The sequence below is a fragment of the Halichoeres trimaculatus genome, unplaced genomic scaffold (assembly GCF_033239565.1).
Source record: "Halichoeres trimaculatus isolate MK-OKI-2021-1 unplaced genomic scaffold, fHalTri1.1 fHalTri1_scaffold_15, whole genome shotgun sequence".
In the NCBI taxonomy this organism is placed as follows: Eukaryota; Metazoa; Chordata; class Actinopteri; order Labriformes; family Labridae; genus Halichoeres; species Halichoeres trimaculatus.
The window spans coordinates 23,074,488-23,093,140 of NW_027437193.1; positions in this window are offsets into that span (position 1 = coordinate 23,074,488).

The following is an 18,653-nucleotide window of genomic DNA, read 5'->3' on the forward strand; positions in this document are numbered from 1 at the left end:
GATGCAGCAGCAGATAGAGCCACTTTGCTGCTGTCAAGAACAATGTGGAGCAAACAACTCCAAAAGGCTGAAATGCTGTTACTGGAGGAGGAGAGAAAAAACACAAAACATGTTTCATTTTTTCAAACTTTCTCTAAACGAAAAAATATAGTTTGTTTTGAAAACTGTAATTGTAGCTCATTTTTGTCACCCAGAATCAACGTTTTGTTATCGATTTTAGTATGGTTACCTGATCAGAAATTTCATTACACACTATCCAAAAATTTGTTTTTTTTTATTGTAATCTTTTCTTAAAAAAAAAAAAGCAGCCCCATTAAAAAATAAAAGAAAGAAAGAAAAGAAATGACAGGTGATTATTGCTTTATTTTTATTTTTCAGAACAATCATAATCTTTTCGGTAGGTTTTTTTTAGCCCATTTCCAGGACAAAAAAAAAAAGAATAACCAAAGGTTAATAGTCATAAAAACAGAAAAAAAAAATCTGACAAAAAAAGCATTAAAAAATGAAACAAAGTGTGTTTTTTTTTATAACAGTGGAAAGTTGAGTTGCAGTCTACAAAGAGGTGATGCTTGCAATGTGTACAGACAGCAGTCAGTCTGGACATTACCCACCCATGATCCATACACAGCTGCAAACTTTTTATTCCACTCATGATCCTGTTTTAATCCTCTTTTCAGTTTAACAGCTCAGAGTTTGGTGCTCTACAGCGAGTGTTGCACTATGACAATAAATAATTGAGTCTTTAAAAATAGTTTGATGGATCATTGTTTCACTCTTCAGTATTTTGCTTCCTGTGTAATGTAGCTCAGACTAGAGACTGTGATGTAATGTCTTTATGGTGACTATTTCATTTAAATAAGATCATCTGAAAAACACTGAAAGTTTAGCAATAAATTAAGGAGGTAAAGACTATTTCACATAACTATTTTGCACATTAAAAATTCCTGATTTTAAAGAGGGCCTGTGATATGCAGCAGAGCAAAACCTCAGATTGGGCTCTGTGCAGAGTTACTATGGTTACTACCCTACATATTAAAAAAAAAAAAAAACCTACAGTGATGTTAATGTGTTGTTGAATGGTTCGGGATCACACATTTGTTTTGTCCTGCAGATAGTAAAATATTACACACACAGTGTTTCTGAAGAGCTGACATATTGACATATTTATGTCTTTACATTCAGTATGTGTTCTGTGCTAAATCATGTTATGTAAATCATACATGGCCCCTCTGTTTGTAAAAGACATTGACACTGTCTGGGGCATTTAAGCTGAGAATATTTGAATATATATCCTAAATAAATGTCTAAGAATAGTAAAAGTAATGTCATGCCCAAACAGGAAAAGCTTTGTTAAGACTTCTCATTGGGTTACTCAAATTATGCTTATAAGTGATTAAAAGAATAATCTAAATAAAATGACTCAGTGTGTATTGTGCAGAAAACAATTTAAACAAGTGAGTTTTATCATGGACAAGCCATCAAATTCTGCTCATTTGTATTATTATTTTATATTAATTTGATGTTCAGCATTCAAATAAAGCACCAGCCAGGACCAGTCATTGGTACATCAAATGAGCAGCAGCAGCAGTTCAGTGTGAGTCTTCTGTCAGAGGAAAAAGGTTCCCACATGTATGACATGCATGTGAAATGATGTGTCTGGTCCGAGCATAATTGGCTGGCTCAGTCTCAGACAGCCCCTGTCCCACCTCCCCGTGTTCCTGCATTAGACGTCCCATACAAACAGAGTCTGGCTCGCTGATCCCACAACCCCCCAGGGAAAAGATCCCTCAGTCATGATTTTGTAGATCTGTCTGTGATAAAGAAGTGAAGAGTTTAAGAAGTGAAGGAGTTACTGCACAGTTATCCCCCTTGTTCAGGGTTTTATTTTATGACACTTTGAAATGCACTCTTTTCTGTTTTAATCTCAAGTTTTCTTTTACCTTATAAGGTAACAGCTACTTTGAAAAAGTCACCTGCAGCCTTTAATTTCAGGTATTAAAAAATCAAAATTGAGCAAATATCCAAATCTCTGAGCCTGGTTGGAGCTCTGCTTTTGTTCCACTTTTACAAGCCCATATACCATTTACCACCCATACACCATTTAACTGCCCCTCGTTTTACAGACCCCCTTCAGTTTTAGTTTAAAGGCTGAACAAGCCCTATAAAGATTTCCCTCCCAGTGGTCCTGGAGTGGAAACATATTGATCAGCGTTTTGGGAAACATCTCGATATGTAATGACGACAAGGAGGGCTGGACAGGTCAGAGGTGAGCTGAACCCCTGACCCCCCTCTGGGCCAAGGAGTGTGCCGCTGACCACAGGGAGGTTGATGAACTGGAGGACTGGTGGACAGTGCATTTAGTGACCTTTGGTGTCACAGTGTGGACAGCGGACGGATGTGTCTTTAACCCAATCAGCACTGATCAAACAGGATTATTGATCTTCTGATCTTCTGATTTATTGTCAGGAAATCAGCTTGACTTTTCTTTATGATGTTCTCTGACAATGAATCTGACTGCAAGAGAAAATTCGTACCCTTTATCCTAAACACTCTCTATACTTATTTGTTTAAGAAAAATGAGCACTCCAGTGTTTTAATGAACACATCCAAGACTTAACACTGTAGATTTTTCAAATCCTGAAGCACTCGTGTAAAATATCTATACAAACTCTATCTATGTGTACACACTGGAACACAATACTAAGAAAAATCCATTTTGTGTTTTTAATTAACTTCTTATCTAAGTTTTAAGGGTGTTCAATACCATTAAAATCCTTCATGTATTGTGGCAGTGTCTTCAAATGTTTTTTCGACTCAAGAACATGTTTCTTTTTTTTTTTTTGGAGCTTCCGAAAACAGCTCATGGATGTCACGAGTCTGCAAGACAAATTAAAGAGGTATTCAAAGACTGACTTTATACAATAGAAGAGAGTTATTGTGAGATAAATGACTGAAATCTGCACACACACAGACAGAGGTTACTGTTATTTGACAGGCATTTTAAAGCTGTCTATACATACATTTATGAAATGCAGGAAGTACTTTACTCATAATTACATTGTGTTATGTTACAGACGTTTTATCAGTAGCTTTATACAACATAATTAAACCAACTTAGACATTTAAGCTTGCTTTGTAGAGAAAGGTGTTTTGGTTTAAGCTGATCTTTGGTGAGACTGCTTGTGAAATGATTCATGTCATGGTCTGCTGTCTATAACCAAGGTCTGCTTGTTTCAGGACTTACGGAGCTGTCTGATGAGGCCCCCTAATATCTTTAGGTCTGATGTCTGAGACACAATCTCGTCCTCAGCAGACCGTGTGATCCAGACAGCCAGTCAGTCAGAGAAGCTCAGTGCATCAACACCAACACTCTCATAACATGGAGTATCATGGATACTTTAATCTTAGATATGTGCAAATGATTTTATATAAGTTTTATAGTAAAAAGATTTTTTTAATTGTTTTTTTTTTAATTCTTGTCTGGTTTGATTGGGTTGAAGTTTTGTTTAACTTACACATGTAAATATGTGTCTGTGGCCTTTAGTTCTGTAGTCCTTTCTATTTTGTCCCCAGGATGATGAAACTCAGTTTTCAGCAGGACTGGGCAGAAACTGGTAGGCAGTCACCCCCAACCCAGCACACACAGACACACACAGACTCACAGTCACAGATAAACACCTCAGGGCAGTCATTTGTCACCGGCCTGTGGGCCTCTGACAGGTCTGGGAGCGGCTTTGCAGACTGGCAGGACTGACACCTCTGTATAGCTGCGTTAATTATGGGCATCTGCTCGGACGCCCCAGTCTGGGGGCCTTCCCGGGCCCTTGGCTGTTGCCATAGGGACAGTGGAGAACCGTTGGTGGTTTTGGGGGGCAGACAGAAACCCCGTTATTCTCCTGAGGGGTGGCCAGACATGACCCCCCACGACTCACCGCTTTTGATTTGGGTGGGAAACAGGGAGCAGCAGCCAGGAGAGACAGAGAGAGGCAGAGAGTCAGAGAGAGGACACTTCAGGCTCAGACCGTGGACTGTAGCTTCAGCGCCTGTGAGACATGAAAAAGACAGAATGACATAAAAAAGAAATGTGGTCATACTTGTTTCCAAAATGGTCAAAAAGTTGTGTTCAAGTCACAAATGTCTTAAAAGATAAAACATGTTTTTTTGTCTTTCTGTCTTACACTTTAAAATGTTCAAATGTTTTAAAATCAAATTATTTATCTGTTTGGGAAATTACAGATAAAACTGAGCTGTACTTAAAATATGAAAAAAGGCAATGAAATTACAAAAGCTAACTTACACACACACACACACACACACACACACACACACACACACACACACACACACACACACACACACACACACACACACACACACACACACACACACACACACACACACACACAGGGGGTCTGGGCTCTTTATTCCCACTTTGCATATATTAGTCAGTGTCTGTGCTGTGAAATGTATTGTTGTGTTTTCCCACTCCTCCCTGTTTGATGTCTCTTTTGTCACCATGAATAAAAGACGACTGATGAATGGGAGACAGACTGCAGCTCAGTCTGAGGGGAAAACCCACATGAGGAAGGCACAGGAGACCCCTGGTGGACAATCTATGTGCTGCACAGATCACTTCTTAAAATTAGAGCTTTGACAGATAAGGCTGCACCAGTCTGATCCTGGTATGGGTGTTAGTTCTGATACAGGCTGAAAAAGTTAGATCTGATATCAATGACAATGGGCTGATCCATGGGATGGATCTATTCAACTCAGTTCTATAGTCTTCTGTGTTTGACAACAACCATGTCAGTTAGCAACATCATCAACGTCAGTAGGTCTTTGAATTTGAGCAAAGCAGAGCTAGAAACTGTAAAGGAAGAAAAAAATAGAGTCTCAGAGTCCAATCAGTATCTGTATAGGCCAATACCAAATCCAAGATATGTGTGTTGGTATTGGGACGTAAAAAGTTGGATTACAGCATCTCTGCTGTCAAATAAGTATGAATGATGACAAAAAAAGAAATCAAATTCACAATCTAACATTTTTCTTTTAACACATGAAACCAGTTGATGCTTTTTTTTGTTAGGACTGCCACTTAAGTAATAACATAGATATACTGACATACTAAAAAAATCTGATGTTCTGATTTGTAAACCGAATATATATTTTTTTAGCATATTTTGACTGAAATGAGCAAACAAGCAGAATTTCATTGCTGTAAAGTATCCAGATACAGAATCAAGTCAAAGGCGTGGAGAAATGCAAAGAAATGAAGAGAGGGGAAGAAGAGGGGAGAGGGATACAGAGGGTTATAGGGGTCATGTGAGGGGACGTCTGTGTGATATAAAATTATAGAGTGTAAAATAAATGGACACAGTTTCCATGATGTTACCTGTCTGTTTCTGAAACAGAGTTATGAAGCAAATCATCATCATCCAGAGCCACATTAGTTTAGTTTAGTTGGGCTTTATTTTGTTCATACTGTCATAAAAAAAAATACATTCAATAAAAAAAAAAATCTCAAATGAATTAAAAGGAGCAGAAAGAAGAAAACTAGAGGTCGACCAATATGGGTTTTTGGGGGCCGATGCCGATGCCAATCCTTTCCAAATTTGGGCAGCCGATGCCGATATGCATAGCCGATTTTTCCAATTTGATATTCAGGCCGATTGTTAAATAAATATATATTTATCACATTTATGTGAAACGCAGCAATTTCAAAAAGAAATCTATTACAACAAGTCGTGTCCAGTCCTCTGAACATTTATTCAGCTTTCAAAACAATGAAATATTTTGTCTGATTAAACACACAAAGTAACAAGCAGTAGTAAACATTCACACTCTTCTTAAAATGTCAAAAAAGAAATTTAAACTTGTTAATATAATTTGAACAAAAGTATGTAATGTATCCAAGTGGTTCCACAAGTTTGAGGTGCTCATCTTTTTTGTGCCTGATCAAAAATTGCATCATTTTATACAATGGATCAAAAATCGGCTTTTTAAAGAAAATACGGTCGATGGCCGATAGAGACAAATGTCCAAATATCGGCCCGATATATCAGCCAGCCGATATATCGGTCTACCTTTAAAGAAACATCTTATATCTGCCCCTTCTCTCACAAAACATTAAATAAACACATAATACAACATCTAGAAAGAAGCACGGCAAACAAACAAAAAAATCCACAACATAAATATAACACGTTAATTTTCATTCTGCCACAAAACAAAAGAAAAAAAAACAAAAAGATTTTTTTGGCTAGATTTACATGATCTTGTTTTCCCGTATTTTTTAGATTATGTTTTGATAATTTTTTCTGAAGATGCTAATTGATTTGGCTTCTTTGGAGTATCTGTTCAGGTTGTTCCATTGACTGATTAATTTAATCATAATGCAACATTTATTCAGTGTTGTTCTGAAACTTGGCTTTATAAATATTTTAAATCCTTTTAAATTATCAAAACTTTCTCTTTTCGGCACTAAATGTTGGTTGGCAGGAGCTTCTTACGAGCTTTGTGCATAAGTTACAACATGCTGAAACGTTTGAAGTCATGGGGTTTGAGCAACTGTAAATAAAAAAATAGTGGGTTTGAGGGATTTCTGCATGGACTTCTGTTTAAAATTCTAGTTGATCTTTTTTGTAAAATAAAGCTTGGCTCGATAAAGGTTTTACATGCACTTTCCCACACTACAACACAGTAGGTCAGATAAAGCAAGATCAACAAGTTATAGAAAAGACATAAGGCTCTATCATCCAGGTAACTCTTCACTTAATGAAAAGATGTAATTGTTTTCAGCATCTTTGTTTTTCTTTCCATTAATATATATTTTCCAATTTAATTTTGCATCACTAATAATCATGTCTGTATCATCATGGTCTGTAGATTTTTTGCTTTCACAGTATTTGGGACCTACATTCACAAAGAATGTAGTATTGAATTCATTTGCTTTTTATTAACATAATGTATATCTTTATTTTCTTTCATGAAGTAATCAGGAGTAGCTGACGTTCCCTTGACTTTTTTTTGCTACGCTATTTAATATTTCCCACCTTGTCTTCATATTGTCTTTATTTCTAAATACTAAGTTACTATAGTATTCTTTTATGAATTCTTTTTCTGGTTACTAGAGTATTATTTTATTTCTTATACATGTTTTCCACTTCTTTGGTTCTTCATTTAAAGAAACATCTGTGTAAATAATGTTTCTTCTTGCATACATTATGAAGTCCTTTTGTCATCGATGATTTATCAATGGTATTCTCCTTTGTTAAAGTCCTTGTTTTACAGCTTTTTTCATACAAACCTTCTAATAACGTCATGACAGAATCATATGCCGTGTTTCCGTCATTTACACAATTTAGTTTTTGTAAGTCTGCCTTCAGCTCCTCCAAAGCATTTTCTGATTTATTTCATACAAGAAGGCACGTGAAGCTATTCATGCTGGCACACAGAGGCTGTTTCCCAGAGCCCAGGTACCTTGCCTTGCCTTGGTCTGATGTGGGCGTGGGCAGGCTTCCATGTTTGTATAAACTTTCCAAGCACTGTCCACAGTGCAACACGTGTTATGTGAGACAATGTAACTCCAATTACATATACATTTGTGACAGGAATCTGGTGGTAAAAAATATTTTGTAGGCTGTTCCATTAGCATCTCCTTTAGAGCAGAGGCAGGACACTTGCCTTGGATTGGAAGAAAGTGGCTTCGGAGGCTCTGCCTCCAAGACAAGGCAAGGTACCTGGGCTTTGGGAAACAGCCAGAGAATAATTACTATGAGGCAGAGGACAAATAAATAAATAGAAAATAAAACTTTTGTGTTGTGTTCTATTTAACACTCAACAGGAAATTGAGCACACTATAAATGTTCTTACAAACATACATTACATAATTGAACAAATAATGTTAAATAATAAATTTAAATCATGGCGTTACAAGTGTGCAAATGTGTCTTGCAAGTGTGTCACCGTAAATCTCTTGGGACATCAGACTGCTAGCTTGCAATTGCATCAATTTAGCAGTGTTATCAAGGCAAACAAACCAAGTCCCAGTCATCCTTTCCAACAAATCTGCACAAGAGAGTATGGATCTGTAGCCAGAGATGGCTGTAGATCAAGCGATATGCACCCTTTGCTGTGAAAGTATGGTATGTAGGACATCATGTGTGCAGAGTCTTTTTCAGACTAAACAGGAAAACAGTGTTAGCAAAGAATGCGAATCAAACACATTCAAAACTTTCTCTACTGTTAAAAAACAGGCAACAGGAGGAGGTTAAAGCATTTCTCACTGTGTAGCTAAGCATGGAAACCCATTCAAGTAGACTTTCCTATGGACTGTCAATGATTTTATGAAAGAAGTCTTGGCACTTTGGGCATGAGTAGATTCCAAAGTGGCACAAGTCAAGAAAAAGGTTGTCTTCCTCTGGGTTAAACTCATTGTCTCAATATCTTCCAAGCTGTCGTAAATAACTTGTTTTTTTCTGGGATGACAATTTCGTAACCTGTAGGAAATCAAATAAGAAATTAAGTTCAAAATTTGCAAAGATAAAGCTGGTCTTGTCACACATTTTGTGACACCAACTATCTCCACAAGGTGGTGCTGAAACATCATTATCTGAGTTTCTGCAACATCAATCTGACTGGACTACTTCTGCTTTATCCACAGGGAAACACAGATTTGTTCTTTTTAACTTTTCAGCTGAACTTTTAAAAATAAAATCCTAAAGTTTATGTCACACCTTCACCTGAGCCTGGAGGACACTTCCTGTCAGTTGTTGATAAAACCATGCTCATCACTTTCTGTCAGCTGGGTCAAGCTGTAATTTTACCAGAGCACCGAGGACAAGCTGCAGCAGCAGCTCTTCGTCCTTCATGAAACTTCATCCAAACATTTATCAGCACAGAGAAGAAAGCAGAGAGCTGGGTGTTAGAAACTGCGTCTCATGGCACAGATGAGACCATTAGCAGCTCAGCGCTGCAGACGGAGGAGGTAGAGGGCAGAGGGAGGTGACCTCACAACAGTTCACAGTTCAGCTCTCCTGAGGCTGCCGAGGTTTCAATTAGAGACACCTTTTTACCAGCAGGTTAAAGACCAGTGTTATCCACTGGATTGTGAGTGTGTGTGTGCGTGGGTGTGTGTGTGTCTCAACAACTTAGAATCAATAAAATATATAGAGGGCAATAAAAATGTGTGTCTAATGATTTTCTGTCTTGCATTCAGGTGGTTGAGCATTAAGTAGCGGATGATAAAATGCTGCTGCTGTAATTTGTGGTGGTATGAAGCATGGGTATTTCTGCCGCTGAGGGATTTTCAGGCCTGTCTACATAATCCTCACACAAAACGTCCCCCTCAGCTTTCCACTCAAACGCAACACAACACACAGGCAGAGGAGAGAAAGCAGTCCAGTAGACAAATGAAGGACAACCTGGATGCCCAGAATGATAATGAGGCTTGAAGGGCACATTTTGGAAATACTGTGAATGCTTTATGTGTGTGTGGACTGAGGATCTGAATAACAGCTTATTATCTAATCAGTCATCCTCACCTCTCCTTCTGCAAGGGATGAGCACTCACACCTACATCAAACTGCTCCTGGCTGTAAAGACTGTTTTGATAGCGACTGTTTGTCATTTTGGGGCGTACAGTTACTCTTTGAAGAGACAAGAGATGTGTGCATTACGTCAACAATAAAATAAAGCATTGTCACCTTTCTAGTTCACACCAGAATTACACATTTTTTTAAACAAATGACACATATTTGAGTAATGTAGGCCTGATATAGGGTGACACTGTATGTTGTGTAGCGCCCACTAGTGGTGAGTGACAAAGCAGCAGCTATGGAACATCCCAAGAGGAGACTTAGATAAGAATAACACTGGAAAATTGGAAAAAAAATCAGTTGAGTTAGATTTTTATGCTGAGTAAAACTAAAATTGTCATGCTGATTCCAAAATTGCATTCAGTTTTTTTTCTAGCAGGTCAAGTTTTTTCTCCACAGCTTACCCTCCAGATCAGCAGAACTCCACTGATTAGCTGTAGTAAGACTTGACAGCTGATTAGATTGTTTGTTCAGTCACAGTTGAGACAGGGCGGTGAGAGGTGTGTGCAGCTCCCAATAGGTCAGTATTAACCATATCTGCTAACAGAAAGCTAGTGTAGCAGGAATTAAGAGGAGAGAAACGCAAAAGTTTTGTAGCGTTTCAGCCTTGCGTTTACACGAAAACAGCGTTTCAGCCGACCTAAAACGCAAACTTTTGAAAAAGGCCTCCAGAGTGGGATTTTTCTGAAACACTCCCGACACCGTTGCTGTGTAAACGGTAAGCCGGCGTTTTCAGCGGAAACGATGACATCACACTTCTCTTCGCGTAAGCAAACAACAGGACAACAGCACTGTTGTAACAATCGTCGCAAACTACTGCATTGTGCTTGTGCTGCTCAATCTGCTGATGCTGCTGACTGTCTTTCAACAAAATGTGCATCTGTTGCTCCACTTTTGCACTTAGTATTCCCCAATACACCAGATGATCAGCTCAACTCTACTTCGGTGGAGATCTACCAAAAGCGGCTTCTGGACAAAACAGTTATAGCACCACCTGCAGGCCTGTCATGCTTACTACAGTGTTTTTCAGTCCCTTGGTGTTTCCGTGTAAACACAGATTTTTTTCACTGGGTTTTCACTGGGTTTCAATGTTTTCAGATGAAACATTGTCGTGTGAACGGGGCCTTAATGTACAAGCAAATGCAGGGCAGAGGACTGACCACGAATTATAACAACCCAAACCAGAAGCCCTGTGATTGGTCTACCGGGCAGCATCATGCTGCTGCATTTACAACATTTCAAGAACCGCTGTATATGGTTGTACTTTCCATTTCCTCCCAGCTTTTCTCTCTATTATTCCTTTTAATGATTGACAGCAACATTTATCTGCTCCAGTTTAACATAATATGCTGAGAGTCGACCTAGACAAGCAGCACTGGAAACAGATAACGTTAGTCAGGCTAGCATAGCAATTACTACTAGCAAGCACAGCATTTTAGCAGAGAACTGCAGAGAGGTGCAGATGCTACAACGCACAAGTATGTATTCTTCACCACCAGCTGTAACGTGGCTAACAATATGAGCTGTATTCCCACATTCATAAAACTCCTAAAAACTTCATAAAACTTTCTGAATTAGCAGCATGTATGAACACGTCATCTGTTGTCCTTTATTACTCGATTGAGATACCTTAAAACACTCAAAGGATTCACCAATTAAAAACAAAAACAAACTGTTTTCAGACACCTACTTGAACTAATGATTCTGTCGTTAATTCCTGAGAAAACAGTCCTCCTTACTCAGACATTGAGTGCTTTATAGATAGACTGAGCTTTTCTTTATCTCGTACATTTGGTGTTACATCAACGTGACCGTGTGGTTGCAGTTCTAATGGGATTGCGTGTGACTCCAGGATGCCAAGTATTACCAGCGGCGTTATGTGCTTTAAAAAAAAAAAAACACAGAAAATATGTCGCAGTCGTGCTGTGCAAATGTTCTGACAAGCCAAATGTGTTGTAATTAGGAAAAACAAACAGATGGGCTTTCACATGAGCATGTATGCAAAAAATGAAAAAGGGAGAGGAGTGGGTTTATGTTCGCAGGGTAAATTTACTGTTTTTATATAACTAAATCTAGCCAATGTCCTCAAAAAATATCTTTTGGTCTGAATTGTCTGATCTGATGTGATTTTCTTTCCTTGGGCAGTAAACAGCAGAGATGTAGCTGCTAACACAGAGTGACAGGCCATTATGAAAGACTTCATGAGGTGTTTATTTTGTTATGAAATACAGTCCTTGAACATACTGAAGCATCATTGGCTGCCACACAGAGAAAGTGGAGCATGTTTTTTAAGCCACTTCCCCTCAAACTGAACAAGGCTGAAGACAAAACACTCCCAGACAGAGGACCTGGATGATGAAACAGGGTTAAAACCAGCGTAAAGTAGGCTAAGGAGTGAGTGTGCAGATCTGGGGGATCATTTAGTCAGATTCCCCTCAGTGTCAGGGAGGCAGAGTGAGGCAATAACACTGAAACACACTCTGTTATCAGGGCAAGTGGGGCGAGTCTTACCTGCAGCGATAAAGAAATAAAGGACACCCCTTCTTCTTTTTATTTTTTCATTATGTGACAGTTTCCACCTCAGTGTGGAGTTCAGTTCAAATAAAGCAGAGTCACAAAAGAGTGAAGGAAGTTTGGATGAATGGGGGCAGAGTGAAGTTACAACAGAATGGGCTAAGCAAACGTTTGTTCTACTTTTGTTGATGTAAGCAGTGACTTTTAACCTTTCACCCTCCTCCTTGATGACAATCATGATTCAAATTTCTGAGATTTGTTTTTTAATTAACACAATGAAAAACAGGTGCAGCGCTGCCACCCATTGTGTTAGATTATGACGACACTGACCTACTACTGCAAGCACACTGCGTTATAGAGAAGAAGTTCTTCAAAATATATTTTAGACTTTTTGTCATAACATTTTTAAGGTTATTCACACCAAATGAGAACAATGGTGTTCCAAGGGTGTTTTTATTCACAGCCTCTGCAGATGCCAGCTACAAACAGAAGAGAAGACAGTCCAACTCTGGACAACGTCTTGAGCTGATGTTCTTAGGCCCCGTTCATAATGTTTCACCTGAAAAAGGCTAAATCTACAAACCCCAATTGCAATGAAGTTGGGACGTTGCATAAAATGTAAATAAAATCAGAATTGATTTGCAAATCGCCTTTAATCTTTATGCAATTTAATACACTTTGAAAATCAGATATTTAATGTTCAAACTATTAAAATTTATTGCTTTTGAGCTAACATTTGCTTGTTTTGAAATGGATGCCTGCAACACGTTTCAAAAAAGCTGGGACAGGGGTCAATGAGCGTTTGGGAAATGATGACACTAAAACGTCCCAACATCACTGGAACCAGGGTTTGAACTCTACTTTTGGTAAATCTCCACCCAAGTAGAGTTGGGCTGCCTGTCAGCAGCTTGAGCAGAGTCAGCAACACAAGCACAACATGGTAGTCTGCAACAATCCTAACAATGGTACTGTTTTACTGTTGTCTGAGGTTGCGCAAAGCTGAGTGCGACACCAGCTGAATTCGCCGGCTTACTGTTTACACGGCAACAGTGGCTGCAGCGTTGAGAAAAATCCCACTCTGGAGGCTATTTTCAAAAGTTTGCGTTTTAAGTCGGCTACAACGCTGTTTCCGTGTAAATGCGAGGCTGAAACGCAACAAAACTTTTGTGCTTTATTCTTAAACCGTTGTCTTGTAAATGGCCCCTGTCTTAAGTGTTATGAGTGAGTTCACTTCCTGCTGAATTAGGAATAAAGCATCTGTTTGTTCAGACAACAATACTGACAGGACAACTCTACAAGCACCAAATTTTCAACAGCAACATTTACACACAGGCTTACAGCTTACAGGCTGAGTGGTTGGAATAAAAAATAAATTTAACATGCAATCAAAAATTTGATAGATTGAGATAAACTATTTAAGTTCTGTGAAAAGTTTCAATTTTAAATTAAAAAAGACCCAAAAAATGATAACCTTGGTTATGAAATCGCATTGATTTTATAACATCTATATTTTATTTTATATAATCGTTTTTCAATGCTCAAGGTAAAATGTTAAAGATTAAGAAATGCCATTTATTCATAAAATTTAGAACCTGCTGCAGATCTGTGCTTTTTATACTGAGCCTGAGGAAAACGGTTGATATGATGAATGGATTAGAGTTTATTTGGTCAAATTTGAACCATGATGATTATTGGTCAGTTCTTTTTTTTTTTTTCTTTTGTTCACTTTCCAAAATTTATTCAGCTTACTTACAAGGTTTGTGAACAATCTGTTCAACCATCTGACCGTTCATACTTTCTGCCTCAAACTGACCTAAATTTTAAGCAAAAACTGCTGAGTTACCCTCAACAAATATTCTTCCCTGTAAAGAAAGTTATACAAGACCGGCCCACTCGAATAGAGAAACACAGTAAGCTCCTGTATACAGCCCTGTCACTTCTTACCAGCTGCTGGTTCTTGCTCTGTCATCATCACTTTACAGTTTGTCCTCGTGATTCAAAACAGCACCTGAAATCCATAACCCATGATGCACTACCTGGTTCTTGCTGGTTTGTTTTTTTCTGAAGGTACCGTGTTTTTGCTGAAGAGACAACGAAAATCAGAGCGAAAAGAAGACGACAGCAGTGTTGAGGCACTGAAAGCACAAAACACAACGTGAAGCATAAATGGAGGAGGGATTTTTCCTTAACGTTGTGGTTTCCTGTGTGAATTAATCACCACATTCTCAGCATACTCCTCTTCTGCCTGTACTTTCTCTCCCTCACACCTACTGTCCTCACTTATCCATGTCTGTCTCTGTTGTCTGATGGAAGGGAAGTCGACCTGTTTTCATTGCTCTCAGTAGAGTCCTCAAGTCAAGGCCTGATGATTTGTTTCCACCACAAGGCTACTGTGTGTAGTTTACGACAGCTGATGAAAAAGTGAACAGGAGCATGGTGATGCAGGGATTAATGTGATGCTGTGCGTATCCACATTCAGCACTATCTTCAGGAATGTTTTATTAACTGTGGCAAAGATTCACAGACGCTGGACAAAACTCAAACCAACAAGAAAATAATGGGTACTGGCAATTATTAAGCCGCGTTTCCACCAAGCAGTCCAGGTCAGTTCAGTACGGTTGGGCTTGGTTTGGTACAGTTAAGCCTGATCCCGTTAGCGTTTCCACAGCAAACTGTGCCCTTTCATGGTAGGCGGCATGTAAGCCGGATGCCGAAAGCCGTAGTTGTTAAACAATAGCACGACACTGCAGCAGCGCGACACAGTGTACCTCGCTAGTAAATCCAACAAAGAAGAAAAACGCGACATTATAAACAAAGAGCATAGATGGAAGACATCCAGTATTTCGTCCTCCCTGTGATTTTCATGTAGCTCTCTCTTACAAAGTGCAATCAAGCTTTTGTTTAAGAGAAGTCTGTGTGCCGCCAGGAGAAATGCAGCCGCTGTCGGGGTAAGTGATGATTCTTTTGACCAATCAACGGTCTGCAGTGTTGTAGCTCTACCTTCCGAGAGCGGATCAGTTCAGTCTGACACCCATACGAAAGGGTCCCAAAAAGTGGGACTGCTCGTCCCGGTTTTTAGGGATCTGTCCGTCAGTGGAAATGTCGTAAAATGCGCGCCATACCGAGACGAACAGAAACCGAAACTGCTCGGTGAAAATGCGGTTTATAACTTGAAATGTTAGCAAATCCTCCAGTGCTCATCTACCAATCAGAGCTAACGTAACCTCACTCTTCATGTTATTGATAGACTCTCAAGTTTGAACAGACCACTGCAGAATAACTGCTGACTGTGGGTTGGAATGGACATTATCACAAACAGTTTAGCCATTAGCTTGTGCTCTATCACTCTCCCGTTCAGCTTTCTTCTGCTCCTCTGTCCTTTTTCTTGCTGACAGTTCAGCTCCAGTGTCCACTGTTACATCAAAACTGTAAGCTAAGAAATCGTTTTCGGCAGAGAAAAACACTGATCTTTCTTTTTACTACTAAACTTTGTCAGCTGGTGTCACGTTGTCATGGGGACTTTGATGTGCCGTAAATCAACTCAAACTTTATTTATATAGCACATATGAAACAATGTATGTTGTCCAAAGTGCTGTACAGATAAAAAGCAGCAAAAATAATAGGATATAATACTAAGATACATAAAAACATAAAACCAGAGCTAATATAAAATGAAATGAACTGGAATAAAATGAATAAAAATTATGCCAGATGACCATTCAAACTTTGATTAAAAGCCAGGGAGAAGAGGTGAGTCTTGAGGGAAGATCTAAAAACCTCAATCTACCCTGCGGAGCGGATTATGTAAAGGCAAGTTGTTCCACAGCCGGAGGGCAGCCAACACAAGAGCTCTGTCACCTCTAGTTTTAAGTCTGGTTTTGGGGGTGACCAGAAGCAACTGACTAGTTGATCTTAGTGTCCTGGCAAAAATATGAGGACTAAGGCTGAACAACTAATTGATTTGAAACCGACATCGCAATGTGATACAATGCAATTTTCAAATTGCAAAGGCTGCAATAAAACAAGCTTTTCATGTCCACAGACCTGGAGGAAATATCGCATGCTAAATCGCAATCGCAATATTGGTTAAAAAAAATTGCAATTAGATTATTTTCCAAAATCGTTCAGCCCTAATGAGGACAGAGAAGTTCAGTTAAATATTTGGAGGAAAGGCCATATTCTCAAAGCAACTGGGAGCCAATGCAGCAAGGCTAGAACAGGTGAAACGTGGTCCCAATCGCGTTTTTCAGGCAGCTGCATTCTGAACAAGTTGCAGATGGCGTAGAAGTGAGGTCTCAAGTCCAAGATACAAAGAGTTACAACAATCCAATGTGTGGAGTATTGATAAAAGCATGGATCACAGTCTGAAGTCTGTATGGCACGAACCCCTTTACTTTCAATAAAATCCTTAAATGATAAAATCTGTTTTTGACAACTGAGCTAACCCCGTGGTCAAATTTCAGCCTTTCGTCAAAAATTACCCCAAGATTCCAAACAGATGACGATCGTGTAAGGGGGCCTAGAAAACCAGGAAGAAAATCTGCTGGACCACAACCAAACATTAACACTTCAGTCTTGTCTTCATTCAAGTGAAGAAGGTTTGCGCACATCCAGGACTTCACATCCTTTAACATCCTTTACGTTGCTAGGTGCTGCCCAAGTAGCTGCATGTTGCAGCAGCTCTCTCGTCTTTGTCCGTTTCTTGTAATTTTTTTTTCGTCTCTTTTTCGTCATCTTTTATTTGGAGTGGATCATCACTTTGTATGGATCATTGTTGGTCATGGACACCAAACTTTTTGTGTCTTCAGCGATATTTTTACTACTTTTCTCCTGTGTTTGTCTGGAGATCCTACATGTAACCATGGCTGCATTGTTTACATGTGAAATTAGCTGTTAGCAGCCTGTAGCATGTCAATGCTAACTAGTGTAGGGCTTGATGATTTCCCTCGAGGTGAGGATGACGTGCTGGTTCTTGAGTGTGAGCTGCAAGGTGACGACGTGGACCTGTCCTTTTATCCATTGTTGTTGGGAACGTGGGATCTATCTCCAGTGGGATGGACGAGCTAGCCGTGCTAGTCCAGCGGCATCGTGTTGTTCACGGACGTGGCTGACGGAGCTGACATCGGACGCTGGCGCCACATTGGAAGAGCTTCACCTGCTGTGAGCAGACAGGATCCAGGAGACAGAGACTGAACAGACTGCTGAAGAAGCTCAGTCCTGGACCCTGTGGAGGTGGAGGCTGGCTGGGCTGGAGAGTGGTGGACGGGATGTCGTCATCTATTTTCTTGTGGACCTTTTTGCCATTTCTATGCACTTTCTTACTTTTGTTTTCTTAAATACTGCGGTGACTCCTGAATTTCCCCTTGGGGATAAATAAAGTATTTTCTATTCTATTAAGGCATTTGAGTAAGGTCTTTACAGAGTCAGTGGATTGTGAAGACAAAGGCAGGTAGATCTGAACATCATCAGCATAATAATGAAAGGAAATGCAGTGTTTCTTAAAAGTCAACCCCAATGGCGGTATTTAGAGTAAGAAGAGAATCATCCCCAGGATGGAGCCTTGGGGGACCCCGGAGGTGAGAGGTGCTAAGGATGAGATGAATTCCCCTAGCTAGGACTGGAACCAAGTTAGAGCAGAGCCTGTGATATCCACCCACTGCTCCAGGGTCCCATGATCAACAGTGTCAAAAGCAGCTGTTAAGTCAAGTAGCGCTAGCATGGCAGGATTTCCTGCATCAGCAGTTAACAGCAGATCATTATAAACATGCAGTAGTGCCATTGTGATATGCTATGGCGAGGTTTAAAACCAACAAGAGTGACTGAAGCTGAATAAAAGACGACTTTCTGTAAGATTTTCGTCAGAATTAACCCTGTCTGGCCCAAGCTGATCAAAAAAGAGAAACAGCACATAGAAATTACCTACCGAGCGTTGATAATCTCATTTTGAGTTGTGGATTATGATCAGGGATTTATCCAGAGGTGAGACTTTATCAAGATGACTTTGGAGGTCCTCACAGTCCTTTTAAAGCTCTGGTTCAAACAGTAGTTACACTATGAGGCAGTGTAAAGTGGAGAGTGGTAGAGTAGTATTACAGGTGGTGTAGAGGGTTTTAAAACAGAGTTGAAGCAGTATATAACAATGAAACTGAGCAGAGTAATAAGCTGTGTTATATAGTAGAGTTAGAGCCGTAAAGTTCATAAGAGATGGGCAGCAAACAAGAGTTACAGCTGAGGAGTGTAGACATGGCAGTATAAAGGATAATAATGTTTATTTCTTGGTATATTTTTTTATGATGTTGTTTTTCTGGGACAATGATGAAGACATAATGAACCCCTATGTGTGTGTTTGTGTGTGTATTTGTTCCTGTGTCTGTATGTGTCTGTTAAAGGTACCTTTAGAGCCAAAAGCTCTGACAGCACATCTCCTTGTTCTTAAAGCTCTGCTTTGTGCTTATTCGTCAGCTGCTGTGTAGAGAGACTGCCAGACACACACACACACACACACACAAACACACACACACACACACACACACACACACACAC